Source organism: Mizuhopecten yessoensis, unplaced genomic scaffold (genome assembly GCF_002113885.1).
Source record: "Mizuhopecten yessoensis strain PY_sf001 unplaced genomic scaffold, ASM211388v2 scaffold7383, whole genome shotgun sequence".
NCBI classification, from domain to species: Eukaryota; Metazoa; Mollusca; class Bivalvia; order Pectinida; family Pectinidae; genus Mizuhopecten; species Mizuhopecten yessoensis.
In genome coordinates this window covers 9,729-29,850 of record NW_018407020.1, presented here as the reverse complement: position 1 = coordinate 29,850, position 20,122 = coordinate 9,729, and the positions used below count along the sequence as shown (strand labels likewise).

The 20,122-nt window shown below is 33.8% G+C and overlaps 1 long non-coding RNA gene across 1 annotated transcript; it reads right to left on the bottom strand.

The window, feature by feature from the left end:
• Positions 1-1,233: 1,233 nt before the first annotated feature.
• LOC110453507 lies at positions 1,234-4,273 on the bottom strand. The gene is made up of 3 exons (XR_002463290.1): positions 4,199-4,273; positions 2,859-2,944; positions 1,234-1,393 (listed from the first exon to the last, which is right to left on the bottom strand). It is a non-coding gene; the product is annotated as an uncharacterized LOC110453507 (long non-coding RNA).
• Between the last annotated feature and the right edge of the window lie 15,849 nt (positions 4,274-20,122).

Below are 20,122 nucleotides of genomic sequence, written 5' to 3'. Positions count from 1 at the left end.
GAGTCTATTTTGTTTGATAATTTGTCCTCCAACTTTTTGAGCTTGGAGTCAAATGTTTTTTTCAAGACTCGGTGAATCACTGTCTTATCACAAGATGCTGCGTTGTGATGTGCTTTTTTAGAAGTTGCAGTAGAAGAAATAGTAAGTTCCTTTTCTACAATTCGTATCTCTTTTAATAGCGTGTCATAATCTTTAACACTATCAAATTTGTGCCTTGTTTGGCTTTTCAACTTCTCACAATGCAAAGCATTCCAGAATTTGTCGCACATCATACCATTCTTTGCTGCTGGATCCGGTGATTTATTTTCTATAGCACACTGCAATAGCGTTTCTAACCGGCAACCATAATTAGTTACTGACTCACCTGGCTTTTTAACACAGTTGAAAAATTCCTGCATGATCATGCCGTGAGTTGAAATATCGCGATAATGCGTATCCAGTTTAGAGAGCATTTGCTTAGGGGTAAGCTTCTCCCCTATCGATATCATGCGTTTAGCATTTATCTCGTAATGAACGGCGAATGGCCTGTTCTACTTTATTGGTGGACATTTCAGAATCGTCGATTAAAGCGACAATGTCGTGTCTCCATTCTATATATGTCACATCTCCCTTTTTATCTTCCCCTGAAAAGGGTGAAATTTGTGTATAAATGTATAAATGAGAAATGGAATACATATGAAATAGACATTGTGAAATATGAGTAATGATATCTACAATGACTTACCAGGAGACAGCAGGGATCAGTGAAGGGTAATACGTCTGCTCTGTGAGGTGTCGTATCAACGAGTCACGCCAAGTATACAGGTGCGGGGACAGGTAAATATCTCGCGCATGCGCGTCTCGCTCACCATGCACGTACATACGCGTACATGGGGACGCGTACGCTCACACCTGGTTACAAACATATTGTATTATAAATCAATGAGAGGAAACTCGAATGAATAAGCCGGCAGGCAAGTGTATAAAGAGAAGGAAACAATGTAATCCTTTTTTTGTCATTGGTGTACTTATATAAGACCAAATGACATATTTTGTAACACGTGAGAAACAAACAAGGTGTAAAGGAACCGCTACTTGCTGTTGAATGAAATCTATCCAAATAGACTTGTCCCTTCATATTGATATAAAATTTTGTACAAGATTCCCAAAATATCATAGGCTATTGATTGCATAATTTAATTGTTCGTTTCTTTTTTTTGTTCAGTATATATACGTGACTACATAATATGTACGCATGCCCTAGAAAAAGAACAGTTTCTCGTGCCGGAAGTACCTCCTGGTTGCGAAATGAATGGTGCTCCTCCTAAACTAGTGTTCCCAGGAGAGCTTTTCCCAGACCCTGTCTTCCCGATCACAATGACTCTCATTTCCATAGCAAGTCTTCGCAATTGGTCTAAAGAAAGATAAACAAAACTGCATTATTTCGTATTTTGTTCGAGATTTATATTTCAAAGAACTGGTGTATCTACCTTGTTATGATAGACAAAAACTGTATTTGGGGACAAATGGAAGATACACGAAACAGCGAACTGAGCTTTAATTAGTATCATATTCCTGTATTCCTGTGTAAATCTGATTTCGATTTATAATCGATGCAATGACATGCTTAGTTATGTTTAATCTCCCTTTAGGTAGAACATTGTAATTTACCAACCCGAAAAATGTTTTAATATCCCCATTGTATCGATCGCAGCGAATAAGAATTATTATTTATTTGAAGACATTTACATAATGTTATATATATCCCCAGGTGTCCTGCAAATGTTTTTTTCATTTCATAGACATACATATTAGACATACATCAACATATTATACAAGTAATTTGAAACACACATCAAATACATACATATATCCACATCTGTGCTCCTGTCTCCACACCGTCTCACCTTCAATTCATATAAGCCTGCAAATGTTGGGATATTACCTCACGGCATGAGCTATTCAGAATGCAGGAAATTTGCATGTCATCAATCAAAAATACCAAAAATACTTATTTGGATATTGTATTATCATTTCGTTTATTGAATAATATTTGAGTGGTAAAAGTATCGCAAATGATATGTGAAATGAACGGAAACAAAAATAAACTTTGGTACCTAATGACCTACCTACATGTAGTAGCAAAGTGTTGATAATAAACATCACAGTGACATAAAGCAACATAACCATGGTCCAATTTGTGAACTTGAAATTGCCTTGTAAGCATCTAAATGCACCTTCCCTTGATAAAACTGGTTTAGTATTAAATATCAATATCATAAATCAAGATTTAAATTTGCATAAATGTTTGCGGGATGTAAATACATAATATTCAATCTGATATCGTATACATTAGCGGAAAGAAAAGGTATAATTTCGACGATGGTATGACAACCACCTGACTAGACTATGTTAGGTGTAATGGGTCATATCATTATTTGTAGTTACACACGTCCCCACTACCATGAACCGAGCTCGAGGTATCAATACTATAACCAAGCTGTATTTGTCTTCGATGCTTAAAGACATTTCTCAATTCTTGTACACTAAGCAAATGCTTAAATTGTTTTACTTTTTTTCTCTTTTTTTTCCCCGCGTGGTCAGAAAGATACGTATCAAGCTCCTATAAGTTATAAGAGCTATCAAAATCTGTCTAGTGAATTTTAATTGATAAAGATAAATGAACCGAAACGGTTTCTTTTTCCGAAATCGTCAATTAAATATGTGCAACTAAAAATGTGCAATGTGTGATTTGAAAACACTATATATTGACGCCGATATACATCCTATTGGATTTAAACCAGAATCGCGACTTAACGCGACATGATTACTAACGTCATATACTGCTGTTTCCTGCTGATGAAAACGGATATACTTACCATTGATAAGAGAGTTTGGCGGTAGTGATATTGATCCTGTTTTACCGGGTTGCAGTTCTCCAACAGCCGTTGCAGCCATAGTAAAACTATAAGATGATAAAATAAATGTACATGTTTGTGTCACTCAGGAACTAACTTAAGAAATTAGATAATATCACGTTTGTATTTTAAACAGATTTATATGATGTTTCTACTATAGAATGTCAAATTTGAGCTTGATCATGTTTGCATCAAAGCAAAGCCGTGTATTTAGGCGCTGAGTTTTATTAATATTAGTTATTGCACTGCTGTTGAGTACTTAGTTTTCGAAATACCGTAGGGTATGAATAACTTGGTTGGTCCTAAATACCACTACCAAACAATGTAACGATTCACCAGAAACTATATTTCAGCTGTATTGTGCAATAACATTCATTTTTGAATACTGTATCTATTCCCATCGTTGATTGGTGTAGTCACGTGCGTGTTTCTTACGTTCAACGTTCAACACAAATAATTGTTAGAAAAGACATCATACCGTGCGTGACTATTACAAAAGAATATAAAGATCAGATGTCAAAATCAAAGACGTTCTAAGTGGAACAAATATACACAGGACCGGGCCAGGTATTGTTTGCACCTCGAGCCGATCCCAATTCCGATAAAATCAAGACACAAAAGATACACAAAAGGAACAAAACACTACCTGTTGTTTACACTATTGACGAATCATGTAGCTACATGTACGTCTCTATAAATAGATTCATTCACAATATATTCGTACCACTATAATCGTATCACACATCTTTGTGATAATCCTACAATGTTCGCAACAACCTATGATTAAGTTATACAGGAAATGCTATTTCAACAACGAATGTCATCTGTAAGAGTTTAACATAAAATTATACTTTAGTTACTTCGTTCCAGTTTTTGACCTGCCATCCACAGTAAAGTGATACACACTATCTTTTAATACTGAACACCTGGTTTTTATAACTGCATATTCTTTATCATAAATTTATACAGTAAATGTCTTATCGTGTGCGGATCACACTGAATCTTATGATACATGGAAATCTGAGATAAATTTTAAGAATTGACAAATGGATCATCTTCTCACCGATTGTTCTTATTTCTTATAAAATTACGTCGAGAATTTTAAGTCGGTATAACATGAAGCTTTGAAACCCGGATATAATTGTATTTAAAATGAGACACCGCCATTCAATGTAAACATATACACATTATGATGCTAGCAAGATAAACAAAGATATCACGGGACATTGACATTGTATTTCTAAGTTAAACAAACATTTACCTGTAGATAGGTTTAAACTATGACTGTGTGAAGCACTAACCTATAGATAAGTGTATGTTCTGATTAAACAAACAACACATATTCGCCTTGTCACGTTACTTCCTCGTTTATAATCTGAACGATTCCTTTTAAAGGGAAATAACTCGCATAACATTATCTGGTTTTAAGCCATCAAGGAAACACACAAGGATATATATCACTATTAGTTAGTTTCGTCAATTAAAGCCACAAATACCATAAGTAACGTCAGTAGTGAAGGAATTGGAATAAAGCAGTGTATATCGGTTTCGCAAATGCAGCTGTGCAAAACTAGAGATGTGCTAATGATACTTAAGATATATCATTTTACAGTAAGCCATCTTTGAATATTATGATGCATGCAATAAAAGCCAGGAATGAAGACAATTTGGGATGAAACATTTGGATTGATAAATCGCAATAGTGTTAGTCAATCAGAGGCTTTGGATTTTCCTGATTATTTTCTGGGTGGAATCGGAATCTGTTATTTTGCACTTGCATTTTTTTTTTTTTAATATCATGATGCATGCAATATATTGTGTATGCTTTTGATGTACAAAAAGTATAATTCCTGGCCTCGTTGATAGAACTTCAGTTACTATTTAACATGTCGATGAAACTGTACCAATGGAAAACGAAAATTGTATCAACATGGAAAGACTGGCTGAGAAAACACTCTTTGTGTACAAACTCATTGTATACATGTTTTACTCAATTAAATACAGTAACTGCCAGTTGTCAGTAACGTTCTTTGTATATTTCTAAAAGCGATACTTCTATTTAGTGAATTTAGAAAATTTTGATTGGTCACAAAACTTGAAGAATATTCGTATACATTTCATTTTTGAAATGAAAGAATTTGCTTCACAAAGGACCATAATGTTTATTACAAATGTATACATTTTCAATACATTTTATTAACAAGCTTACTCCTTAAAATCATACCACAAGTACTTTGACGTATATGTCGATGAAACAGAACGCATCAGTGACATACACATGGCCTTGAAAAAATGTTATTTTACATTTAAACATAATCCGTATGAAAAATAGTTTCTCGTACTCCTAACAATATTTTTTTTATTTTAATTTAATTCGATTAAATACTCTTTGTAGAATAATCAATACTCTTAAGATATTACTTAATCCTGTTCAGATTTATTTAAAAGAAATGTCTAAATTTGCCAGATATTTCGTTTTCAATTATGTTGCTCAATTTAAAAAGGGGTCGTTAGAAAATATGGTTAGGTCAATAACATTCGTCTGTGCATCTCTTTGATTGTTTTTTGGGTTCCCGCATCACTGTCAAATACTTTTCTATGCATAAAAAAGGGTTTAACGACTTTGTAAATATCTTTCCTGTAAAGAATACTTAACTAAGTTGAATTTTATTTGAAAACAAAATGGCACTAGCTCAGCAACAGTGCTCCAGGTGAAACAATGCGACATGGCCAGATCAAGTTTAGAACCCTGAAAGGTGAATCTGCTACCAGGTCAGTTGTAGTAATATGTCCAGTCGAGATAATGTTTTGGCCTGAATGAAGTGTGGACGATCTTATGTAATTAATGAAAAACTACGATTGAGTTCTCTAATGGTTTGCTTGTAAAATATCAAGGGTCTTTAAGAAATATGGCCACATCACGAATGCATCTTTCTGTCTGCTTTACTTTTTGTTTCACAGATATACATTTTCAACTAGTGGCTCGTTGATTTTTGATCATTTTGCCAAGGACTGCTGAGATATAAGTACTGTATTTACTTTTGTCAACCAAGGTTTGGGAATTATTCCCTCCAGTATATTGTATCTTTGCATTTGTAAACGCTTAAAAGTAGTTTTGGTCCAGTGATTGTGTTGTCATTAGCCTTTCTTGATAAAAAATAATTAATATAGGAAAACGAAGACGTTTCCACAATTTGACATACACCATGATCGTTTAAAGAAGCGAAAAATTAAACGTTTTCAAAGAATGAACATTGTTTTTTAATATTAATTACAGCATTATCTTCTATCTTTTAACCTCACATTCAATAACTGATAACCGGGATTAAACAGTGCCCAATAACACCTTTATTTAGGTAAATACTCTAGTACGGCATCATATATCTAATCAACAACACCTTTATTTCAACAATCACTCTAGTAAACCATCACAAATCAAGAACACCTTTATTTAAATAATCACTCTAGTACAGCATCACATATCAGCAACACCTTTTATTTAAGTAATTACTCTAGTAAACCATCACATATCAACAACACCTTTATTTAAATTATGACTCTAGTACAGCATCACATACTAGCAACACATTTATTGACATATTTACTCTAGTACAATATCACATGTCAACAAAACTTGTATTAAATAATAATCAGTTAACACTTATATTTAAATAATTACGCTTGTACTCCATCACATATCAATAAAACCTTTATTTAAATAATCCCTTTAGTACGGCATCACATATCAACACAAATTTGTCATTGTATCCTTGCAAACATTTCATCACAAACAAAAATAATTATTGTTTACTAATTAGATATTTAAGTCAAATTGCAACAATAAAAATATATTTATATATTATCTCTGGTATACATTTTCTATTGTCAAAACCGCATTTTCTTAAAAGATATTCTAGTAAAACATCAAATCAAAACAATACAATCATTTCATCAATACATTTGGTTTTTTATATTTACTGTAGTCAAACTTTTCTTTATAACAACACATATTTATGTATATATTCTGGTAAAGCATTTCACCATAGCAACACATATCTAAACGTTTATTCTGGTATAACATTTCCCAAAATAACATATATCTAAATCTATATTCTAGTAATACATTTCACCATAACAACATATATATAAACGTTTATTCTTGTATAACATTTCCCTATAATAACATATATCTAAATCGATATTTTGGTAATACATTTCATCATAACAACATATATATAAACGTTTATGTCGGTATAACATTTCCCTATAATAACATATATCTAAATCGATATTCTGGTAATACATTTCCCGACAATAACACATTTGTAAACCTACATTCTGGTAAGGCATTTCACCATAACAACATATATCTAAATCTGCTTTCCGGTAAAACATTGTTTATCGTGAGGACACATATTTATATGAAAAGTGTAGTAAATCAGCATGTCAACAGGTTTAGAACTGAACGTCTTCTCATTCCTTCGCTTCTCTTTATAAATGTTGTTTAAGAAGCTGTTGTTATTGCGCTAATTTCTTTTTTTATGTTTTTTTCCTTGTTGCAGATATATTTGTAGTATCGTGTCGTTAATTTGGACAAAATTTATAATACGGAGTAACAACATGGAAAGTTCAAATTTGTATCTGAAGTAAAAGTATGAAAACACAATACGAGTTTCTATTATCTATTCTTTAAAACATAGGAATAGGCTTAAGAAAAAATATGTGTTTATACATAAGATCAAAAACTTCCAATTAAGGGAGTGTTATTGTTGTTACCATTTAATAAACGCATCAGTTCCTATAATGTTCGTAAATAATGTAACGGAAACTATATGAATCTTGTATATCTTGTACAATTGTGGGAACGCACAACGTTACACGATGTGCGGTGTGCGCGCGTTGTGCGCGCGATATGTGCACGGAGTGTGCAAAATGTGTGCACGGTGTGCGAACGATTAAAATCTGGACGATTATTGCTTGCGCACATTTGTGCGGACGATGGACGAACGTTGTACGATGATAATCGTGGTTGGTGTAAATTAAGAAATGGCTTAACAATAAATGCGGCTTCGTGTTTAAACATATAAACTTGATTTTTAAGTATAGTTCTAAATTCTAGGTACATATTTACGCTGATCTTTGTATCTTCATTGTCGTAAATTTAGAAATTGTGTTTTTTGGTGTTTTTAAACAACCCAAACCGACACATGTAAAATAACACATACATGTATTGCCACGGTCACGTATGCAGGTAAACATAGCCAATTTGTACCTGTACCTGGACCGTAGTTTCCCCCATCCGGGATATTTTCGTAACCCGCCTAGGTGTGAAAATACAGGTGAAGGGGTGATATAGACCAAAAATAATGCGAAGAACAAATACGTAACGTCCAGTTGTGTTTTCATAACGGTCATACGGTATCACATATCATCTCTCTTTGTCAGGCACAGGCCAGGTAAAACTTCGGTCAATCATCAAAATGTTATTTATCTGTTCTGTTACCTGGGAGCTAAACCTATTCGTCACAGTCTAACGGTCAATGTCATGCTGTGTAACACGCATTGTACAATTAAACATAATTCTAATTATTTCTATGAGCAATTATTATATACAGTGTTCTTTATTTTATACGAGGACTACCGATTTGTTTCATTCCGTAATATTGATCAACCAATTCTACCAAATCGCACATGTGTGCGGAGAGAAGCGTATAGCGGGGCGAACGATTGTTAAATCGCACAGTTGTGCACCCCATGTGTGGAAGATGTGCGGACGGTGTTTGCATGATGTATGCACGATGTGCGCACGCTATTTTTGGTACGTTGTGCGTTCCCGCAACTGTAGAAGTTATTCTTTTTCAAATTATAACTGTGGAAACGTTCATGACATGTTCATGTAATCCAACCAAATATTTCCCTATTTAAAAGCAGGCCAATGTTATATGAGCAAGGCTGGTTGTGAAGTTTCTTTTCCATGTTGACTTTGAATTCCGATATGTCTGAAATTCAGCTTTTGCTCTGATACCGGGTTTTTTTGCGGATTTCTTTCTATCCTTCCCAGACTATTTCGCAAATGACCTTGAATATCTGATCAATTTTGCATCTTTAATTAAAAAAAAGAAGATGTAACTATGCACTGCATTGACTGTTTTTGTTCAAGTCAAAACATCAGTAAATTATCTGCAAATGTTCAGTTGTAAATTTGTGGCTGTTTAATGACTATCTGTTCGTTGTCACTTCTTAAATAAACGTCGTAAACAAACAATCGATGCAAACTTTTCTCTAAATCGTTGTCCCGTTAAGCCATACAGTAAAAAGTTCATAGAATGATTCAAAAGGATACAAGTATCTGCTACCGTGGCTAAGGTATTTAAATGCAGGTTTTTGACATTATAAAATATTTCTTGAATACAATGAACAAATAATGGGAAATTGCGGAAATAAAAAAGGCGGTAACTGCAAATAGCATGGTGACTGTTTTCGTGGTGGAGTCATTCTTTATAGATGTGGAACATGAACTATTTTCGTTTCCTGAAGTCAGAATGCGCCTCTTATTAGCTGAAACGATGATTCCATGTACTATCAAATAATTAAAGAAGCAGATTAAACAGACGGGAATCAGGATGTAAAAGAACATGTCAGTGTAGGTACGGTACTTGAAGCAATAGACATTTGTGAATTCTGGCATAACACATGATAAGTTATCGTCATCCCATTTGAGACATATAATCGGCAAATTGTAAGCAGCAATAATCAGAAAGGTCACGCCGATATAAATAAGTGCACGCTTTCTGGTACAATACTTGTTCACATGGAAAGGGTAGCAGACAGCTATGTAGCGGTCAATAGTGATCGCTACTGTGATCCATGAGGATAACTGATTGAATATGAGTGTGAAACTGAACTCAACAGAGCAAAGAAATTGGTTGCCCGATCTGTAAAGCGGGAAAAATGTGACAATCCAGTCGAAGATACCACCGAAAACCAGCGAAGCCATGTCGGATAGTGCAAGGAACGCAAAATACAGATAAAATGAGGACAACTTGGACAGCTGGACAAATACCACAAACGACACAATGTTTCCTACAATACCCAGGGACGAAATGATTGGCATGATGACTTCATGAAGGTAATCGGTGTTGCCGAAAATCATGTCGTCTTCCAAGTCGGTCACATTTTTGACGGGGATACTTCCATTAAAAATGTGAGAAGTTTGATTTTGAAGACTTAGGTTCCGGTCTCCCATGATTTCACTGAAAACCATAAAACTGCATCGTTTTATATGTGAAACATAATTGTAAATGTAACCTGTAGCAAATAATAACAAGCACCGTTAAAGCACAATTATATCATTCTGAAATATATTTTGATGAACCCCTCCTAATCGTAGAGCATTCATGTTACAGTTGAAAAATAAAACAGAATTTGGATTGTCGATATAAGAATATATAATTTTGTCACCGTGATCTGATTTTTTACTTTGATATTAAGTAGCTACCATCATTAGCGACATGCCCTGATAATTACCTTAAATGTCATATTTAAAATGTAATAGACAAAATGTACCAAAACGTCAACCAAAAAGGACAAAATAGAAACAAGAAGGAATGAAAAGATATTTAAAAAAATGAATTAACATGAACGACCAACAAACAAAGTTGTTAAAGTTGATGTTCCGTCAGAGTTTACATATTCCTTAACGAACGTGTTAATTAGTGTAGTGTCTCCCTTCACATAATTGGAAATATGTTAATAAAACGCTATAAAAGCAATCGTTCATTTTCGACAAACAATTGTAACCTGTCAGAGCTGTTAACTAGGGAACATGATACGTATATTCAAAAAGCCTGAAGAAATAGCTTTAGAGCTTCGAATTTGCTGAAAATGTAAACATATGGAATAAGGCAAATTATGTGTACGGTTGTGTATTGTAAAAATGTCGAGAGTCCATAAGGATATTTTTTACCTTAAACATTGTAAGGGTTATTCAATCTGATACAAATGTGAAAGCTAACATCTACAATTTCCGGTTTAAATTTTCAAAAGAAGATTTTGTAAATGCAGAGACAAAAGGTGTTCACAGATTATTCACACCCAGTAGAAAGTGCGCAAGAGATTCACCTGTTACATATCTGAATGACTCACCTAAGTTAGACATAGGTAGAGACCTATATACATGTAATAGGCCATTAGAGATAATCAAATCGTTTGTTTTAGTCTACACATACACGGAGCAGACTGTTAAATGTATGTCACTACAGATGAATCGAAAAATATTTTTAAAGAAAGGCATTTTCTTTACAATTGTATCCAATGATTTATATTATATTATACAACCAGAGAATACATTTAAACATCAACATATAACGACAATATATATTAGTGATGACCTTTACGTGAGAGGGGTCGTTAACGTATCGACATATTGTGAATGTACAGCAAGTAGATACCTGCTGTTCAAATTTCCATTCAAAGACTACCATACCGAATGGTTCAGGCATCGAGTATCAGAATGTCAAAGACTATTCGATGATATTATTGAATAAGAAGGTACTGTTGACTTTGTTTTGAGCTATTACAAAATTACCAATATACAGTCAACGTTCGAATCAGATATAGATAATGACAGAAATAGTTAGAAATCAGTAAAGGACATGACGTTAATGTTATGATAACCTTAGATTAAAGGAAGCTATGTTGTGAAAAAAGAAAAATGCACGTACGATTAAGTTGTGTTCATTGACATTAATTTAATGTAATACAAGTAACTATTTATATTGAAATGTATTTGTAGAAATAGCAATTGACATACATGTTTACATAATGCGTTATCCTCGTTTTTATCAATTTGTAAACATAATCAATTGATCTGTAGTTGAGAAATTGAACATGAAGTGCATTGATGTCAAACTGAATAAAAAATGATGATGAAAACATTACCTAGATAGCACAATTAGTATTTTATATGAGACAAAAAATATGAAATAAATCCTATAAATATAAAGATATAGTGTATGCTTAAAGATTTTTTAAATGTTATATTCCAAGTATATTCCTAAACAAGTACTGATCTTCATCAACGCATCAAGGAAATAAAATCGTCTTCTTGAAATAAAAGATAAGTTCCTGATAAATTAATTTTATTTGGTACACAGAAATACTGTAGTACCTAACAATATATCATTTCAGTCTGCACAGATTTTGAACAATCTCATCAATAACGAATACGTAATAAAGAAGTCCGTTGATGTTTATGAAATTATACTTCCTAAAGCACAGAAATATAAAATAATATTGCTTACCTTCAACGATTAAAAGTAGGAACGTGATGATGTGGTCTAATAACTGACTGGTAGTTCTGCTACATTTGCGAGTCTTTTATCCACCAACGTGATCTATGGTTTCGATCCGTCGTCATATCACGTGGTTTTGTTTAGAGGCTCTGTGATTGGTTAACCCCCTTATCACGGCCTTAGTAACACGATTTTCATATCAAGTTGTAGTTTCAGCGGATACTATTGGTCAGCTAACGATATTTTGCGCTTGTTGTATCAAAGTATATACATGTTGGTGATAGGAAGAAAGCGATAAAGCAAATCTATCGATTGTTATGTTTGTCCTCATTCATCAGATCGATATTTCTAGGTAGTTTACTGCTTCCTTTTCTGTTGCATATTTCTTATCCTTGGACGGAGAGGAAGCTTATACTTATTTCGATTCTTATAATTCTAAAAAAAAAATCAAATAATTTAACCAAGACTTCAAAATCTAGCACACTGTCGTGTCTTTTCTATGAAAACACTTCACTGTGCTAGGGATTGAAAATAAATTGAATGTGTGACCATGCTGAGCGAATGGAGAATTTGAAGTTATAAAATATGAATAGAATTCTTGCAATACATGAACATATCATTACTGAGGGAATTAAAATTTAGTTTGCATAACTGATGGGCGTCTTAATGTTAAAATGTGGAATAAAATGCATCTCTGAATTTCATTTTTTGTGCTCTCTATAAATCGTCTCTGCATCTTGGATATTCTCATTGTAGAATCAAAGTTCATGTTCGCACAACCTTGCTGATGATACGAGACGGGATATACCCTGCAAAGCAATGCTTAGATTAAATATTAAAGTGAATTTCACTGTACTGAGGTCCTATATAGTAAACATATAATGAGGTGCGAATCATTTTTGGCACACTTAATAAATTACCAAAATATTTTAAAGGTTAAATTACCTGTGTGTGGCTTACGGTCACCATTTAAGGCTGTACACCTAATGGTGTACTTATATATTATCAAATTACATATTTTGTAAAAGCTTTTTTTATTTTCTGTCATGTGAGTTCTATCATCTTTTCGTTGTTTGTGACTGTTTTATTAACGTTAATTCAAAAGAATTAACATAGCAAAGTGGGCGGCTTGATAATGCTGTAACAGAAACATTTGCTGGTAAATTACTTCTGTGGACATACTTCATGTAGCACTATTTGTGCTAATTCATGCTTAACATTATGATAACTTATAACATGCATAATTGCTTCGTCATGAGTAAAGTAATGCTTTTTATATGGCGCCAAAAGAAGGTGATTTGGACCCTTCTACTTCCGGAGAGGTATCTTGGACCCGTGGATCATGGGAGAGCCACATAGTCCTATGAGTCATAGACTGTCATATAGTTAATACGATGACGTTTGATAATCCTGACGAAATTACAAACGGAATGATGACGTCAGATAAAGACCGTGTCATTGCGTGGGGAATCATCTTGAACGGATCATTTGTCCGTGATATCCGTGTGGTTCCGGTCATTAGATGACACGACAGGCTATATACACATACCATCGGCTTCGATGCAATAACATTGACCTGCTCTTTTTTTATACACTGGTCAATTATTGTTATAATTTCATTAGTTTTTAAAAAAAAGTATCTCATGACATGCTATATTTTTGCATTTTATTTAACAATGTATTTATATCAAAATTGTCTTCCAGTCAAATCAGTCCATAGAAAATAATCATATTTGATACATGTCTGTGTGTTTTTTGTTTTGTTTGCTAAAATTAGTATGTATGCATTTTTTTCAACAATGTATTTATATCGAAATTGTCTTCCAGTCAAATCAGTCCATAAAACAGAAATATATTTGATACATGTCTTTGTATTTTTTTTTTATTTTTTTTGCTAAAATAAATATGTGTTTTCAAACATGGTGTTCATATCAAAATTGTGTTTCTAGTCAAATTAGTCCATAGAAAAGAAATATATTTGATACATGTCTGTTCGTTCTAGTCGTTAGCATTTCTTGAAAATATAAAACTCTATTATACAATAAGTTCTGATCAATATGCTCGAAAATTGTTCAAACGAAACAAACATTCCGTTTTATGCACGTGTTATATGTTTTTTTGTTAAATGATACAACATGAACGTGAAGGCAAGAATCATAGGTGCGTGGAAGTTTGTTCCGACCGGGTCTCGTCACCGTCTGACATAACAACAACTTCGTATGCAATAGAATTGACCTGTTTGATTGTTTTAATGAAATATTCTGGATTATAAGTAAAAACAGACCAATTTAAATAATTGATAAAAGATACATATGTCTTTGTTTTTATTCCAAACGTGTTACTTTCCTTCATTAGTGATCTCTATTTGGGTTTTCAACCAAATCGAAAGATGCCATTTGAGATAATACAGGATACGATCTACTCGAGGGGTACATGTGGTTAGAACCTGCTCAACAGGTACCTTTTGTGCAAATATTATACTGTGGCGTTCCGACGGTTTGGTACCCTTTCACGCTTCAATTAGCAATCTGCGTCACACAGTTAAAATACGTGGCAGTTGACGTTGACGTTTAATCGTCCTAACAGAATTGCAAATTCGCACGAGTCATTGTTGCCCGGAATTTGTTCCGCCCGGTTCCGGTGAATTAGATAACAAGGTCTTCGTTTGTAATTAAACAAATATAGAGAGGATATTTAATGGTTTAAACATATTTCTTGAGTGTGGGTAATATGTTGATATTTTTACACGAGTGCGCAGCACAATATCAAAATATTAGCCATACGAGTGAAATATATTTCCTATTACTGAAGACACCATTGAATTTTCTTTTTTTTGAAACATTCTCTCGAAAATGAATGTAAATATACGTAAACTTTTTTTCTTTTCTTTCGTATGTGTAAACGTTGAGATTTTTTATTTTTTTACTGATACAATGTAACATTTGATGTCGATGTACGTTTCGGATGTATCATCGATTCATGTAAATATATTGACACATAAACTACGTGGTATGCAGTTGAACTTTGAGATAAGGAACGTGATACAACCTAGAACCGTTGCATCACAATGTGAAAATAGGTATGCATTTTGATAGTTTACACACTGTCCAAGCGTCGACGTTTTAACTCGGATCACTTGTACCTACAACAAACGTCTAATACAGTGATATATAGCACATTACTTTGATAATATTGAAATAAGTTTTATCATTTTATGAAAATATTCTACAACAATTTTAAATATATACCTGCTTCATATTTACAAAGAAATATTAGCCATAGGTTTATTTTTTCTTATTTTTATTTTCATATTTTGTTACATTTTTACAAACACTAACGACACAATATCAGTATATATACACATTTTACATCGTTATACCAACACACACGTACCTACATACAATTGCGCTTAGCTGTACATCTAATAAAGTCTGATAAAAAGAACAATATGTTGTTTGATAGCATTGAAAAAAGTTTTGTCATTTCTAACAGAGATGAAAATATTATACAACAGTTTATACATACACCTCTCCAATATCTACCAAGAAATGTTCGACGATCATTTATTTATTTATGTTTCATTTTCATAACCATTAACAATGCAATATCAACATATAGACAGATTCCACAAAATATCTATACGCATAGCACGATGTATTGTACATGCTGGATTATCAAAAGTGTGAAGTTGTCATGCTTCTGGTCTACATAATGTATACATACATCTATTAAAGTGATATACAGCACAATACTTTGATAGCTTTGAAATAAGTTTGATAATTTCGAATAAACGGAGGTGAAATGATTCTACAATACTTTCTATATAGACTTATTCCATATTTACAGGAAATGTAAAACGTTTATTTATTCATGTTATTATATCTTTATTTAGCATTTGAATGAGCTGTTAATTTATCATTTTTATATACATAGATGACAATATTCTACAACATTCTTTGTTTAAACCTGTTCCACATGACAAAGAAATGATAGACATTTGTTTATATTTTTATATTTGTTTTTAATTTCAATTATTTGTTTTTCATTTTCATAAACTTTTGTCATTAATGATCTATACCTTTTCAAAACTACGTCGAAATGAAAGGAGCTTATTGCCATTTTTTGTCATTTTCATAGTAGAAATTATACTCTTTCTATTGTGAGAGGGTTATCTTCGAGTATCATACTTACATGCTTGGTAAACTTTTCTACATATGGAATATCACTCTTACTATAACTACCCGCCGAGAATAAATAATGTGTGCTCCTCTGATCCAGGTAATATCTGGTTCCCTTGGGCATGCGCACAAATTTTTTTCTCGGTGGCTATTGCACATGGCTGTGTTTTTTCATCACCCGCTTCATTTTGAAGTTTTTAGACCAGTAGGCGAGTTGTCATCACGTTTTATTGCGAAACATGTTGCACAAAGATTTTACGTTTGTTTATTTTTTAAATGGTGTCATTGTGTAGATATATTTATTTGTATCTGTTTGCCGACCGTGGTTTAATCACGTGGTTTACCGGCATGTCGAGATCTAAAAAGAAGGCTGAATCTGGTAAAGGATCTAACGTGACTTCTGATAGAGAGGACCATGGCAAAGGGACTAAAAAAATATCATAGCAGGGAACGGGAGACAGTCACCCATGAAATAGAAAAATCGTTCGAGGGAAATTCGGCGAGACGATCACCGAGTAAGGGGCCTAGACCGGCATCGCCGTCTAGATCTCGCGCCTCTAAGAGCATTTAGAAGTCGGAGGTTAAGAATATTAGTCAGACCGACCTCAGTAGTTTAAAGAACGATGTCGGAAACATGGTGAGAGAAGCTATTCGGAATTGTAACCACATCCCTCCTGCCAATAGTTCCGCTAATCGTGTCGAGGATACTCTCGACTAAGAGGATTTTGATGACTCTGTTTCATTTGTTGGTTCCCCGTCTCGCAAGAGGGCGTCGGAACAAGAACATCAAACATCAGTAGATGCCTCTTAGACGCTTCATTCCAGATCTATTCCCCATTCTACGGGTCTCCTAACAGAGATTGACTCTCAATCAGGTGTGGAGTCGGACAATGGGGGCACCCCTGATAAGGAGGTGGTTCTACCGTCGTGGAATAAACTTATCACTGATGTGCAGAATATTTTTGGAGACACTCTAGCTTCTGTGCTCGCTGAAACATTTTCAGGAATACCCAGTGTCCCCAAGGACTCTGGTCCAGCCTTGCCGGCCAAGGGCCTTCTGCTTAACGCAAGGGCAGAGATGAAAAGGGATTCCCCAAAATTTGCATCATTCAAAGCAAGACATCGCTCTCAGTATAGATGGTCTGAGCAGGATTTCGAACAATTTGGTAAGAACCCAGAGGTTGACAATGCTGTGTCCACCTATATTAACTCTGTAAGACAGAATCAGAGAGGAAAAACAGTAAAAGGTGATTTGCACCCCAAAGATAATGTCATCAAAATGAGAGCCTGATTTCAGAATGAGAAGTCATCACTGGCTTGCTTTACATTATAATACAGAAAAAAATAGGCAAGACTGTTTTTTTAACTCCTTTTTGTCTAGACCGTCAATTTTAAATCGGTTCAGTGATTTAAATTCTGCAATTTTTTTAATTTTTCTTCTGATATAACGACTTAATAAATTGTGTTGGATATTGATTGACATACCATAAAAAGTTTTAAGAGAAAAGGACGATTTCACAATGAAGCCATTTTATAAGAAAATTCGAAATGAGCATTTTATTCACCTATCACCTATTTGTTGGTTGTGTAATTTAAAGCTTACAATTGGACACTCGTAGCCAACCCATGTAAACCCTGGGGGGATGTCATCACAGGTGAGAGTTGACTTACCTGTTAGCTGATCTATGGGAGCCGAACGAAGGGAGGCAGGTGCGGGAAGGATACAAATTAAGCCTTAGGGGATAGGTACTGGTAACTGTAATCTTACTCCTCTGGCTAATTAAAATTCTAGATAAAGGTTTACGACTATTGACAAACCCTGCCAAATGCACAACTGAACTCGCAAATGTAACAATTATAAATTGCATGTAAGCACACCAATTAGTCTCCCTCAACATAAGTACATATCACGATGTGTGTTCTGTTCCCGTGAATTGCTTAAATTTATATATATCTATTTCAGTATTGAGATGGACTTCTATTATCATATAACTAGTTGTTGCGTTCCGTAAATAAAAAAAAAACTGTCTCGGATACTTATAAAACTTGAAATTATTAAACAAAGTCTGAAACGAAAGCCGATAACGCCTATCTTGGTGACTGCAGTCAAAGTGTGAGAACAATAGGCTCATGCGTGCGTTTGAGGGATCTTCGCGAGTTGCCAATTTCTGGTTTTATATGTATCTGAGACAACTAACGACTGAATAGTCTGCTATATTATTCTATGAAAATACCTTAGGCTAAAAAAAGTGCGAACGCCGTGATAGCCTACGTTTCTGTAAAGCACACATACTGGTAACCCACATCAAAACAGCCTGTTTGTATTTTACCGGCAAATTTATTAAATGACAATTTTCGTCGCTACTGACTGTTGTACGTAATACTTATAAGTATAAGAAAGTGCTACATAAACATGAACGACGGCTTTTACAATTTTAATAATCAGGAGATATTATCTAGACGGCAAATGATGTGTCACTCATATCTCACAAATAAGAGTAATTTGTCATTGTACCGCCTCTTAAGTCAATATATTGAATGTCCACACCCGGCATTATTTGCTTTATTCCTTGTTATTTGTCACTCTCGTGTGATGCAGTTTTACTGATTGTGGTTTGTATATAATGCAATACACTCTGGCAGTGTCTGAAGACATTGTTGTGAAATGGAATATTTGACGACACATATTTTACTTACTTACATCACCATGATGTAATTGTTTGACATTTAACCTATGAGTCGGATGGCTCTCAGAAATAAGAAACTGAACTGAACTGAACTCAGGTATCCCCTAGTCAACCTGCTGACATCCCTTTGGTGTCATACACAGGTGTAAAAGGTGTGTTGGGCCTCCTACTGTCAGCATTGGACACAGGTGTGTTTAGTGTTATTTACCTGTTTACAAATTCCACACCTTAGTACGCTAAGAGAAAGGCTCGAGATGACTTTCATTATTAAACCATGATGTTAATAATTTAATGTATATTAAAAAATACATTTTATTTTTTATCTCCTAATTCAATTATATTCTGATTTCTCGATAAAAACAAAATGTAGCACAGCATGCAAACGTTGCATAAAATTAAACGTGTAACTGTTTGTTGGTATTATGTTGTTCAGTCGTCGACCTAACATAAGAAAGACACAATATAGTCAATTTGGTAGGTAAGTTGATGATATTAAAATATGTCATACATTATGTTGTCATTTGAGATATAACAGACACAAAACATTGAAATATTTTTGTAAACGTTTCTTTACTTATACATTTCCGTATTTTATTTTTTAAAGCGGTAAAACAGTACAGTGAAACCCCGCTAACTCGAACTCGTAGGGGCCAGATAAATAGTTCGATGAATACATGGTAAAATGTATTACGTAAGTTGCGTGGATAGTTTTTTTCTTTATTATTTTTTTATTTTTGCAGTTGGTGTTTAAACTTGTGTTCGCGCCTATTTACGCTTAACAGTAATCAAGTGTATTGCCAACTGATAAAATGTAATGTATAAGCTTTACATAAGTGTTGAGAGACCAAATATATCCAAATTATTCATTACCTCATAGGCAATATCTTTTCATTTTAGATCATAGGCAAAACTGTAATAAGCTTAGATCATTAAATATTAAGGGTAAGTCCAAATAATTTATCTCAAGCTACATGTACAGATTTCAGTGTTCCCATACACATTCTTAAAACTGCCTTATCATCTATACTTCAACGATGTATATTACGAAAACAATTACATAAAAGTTA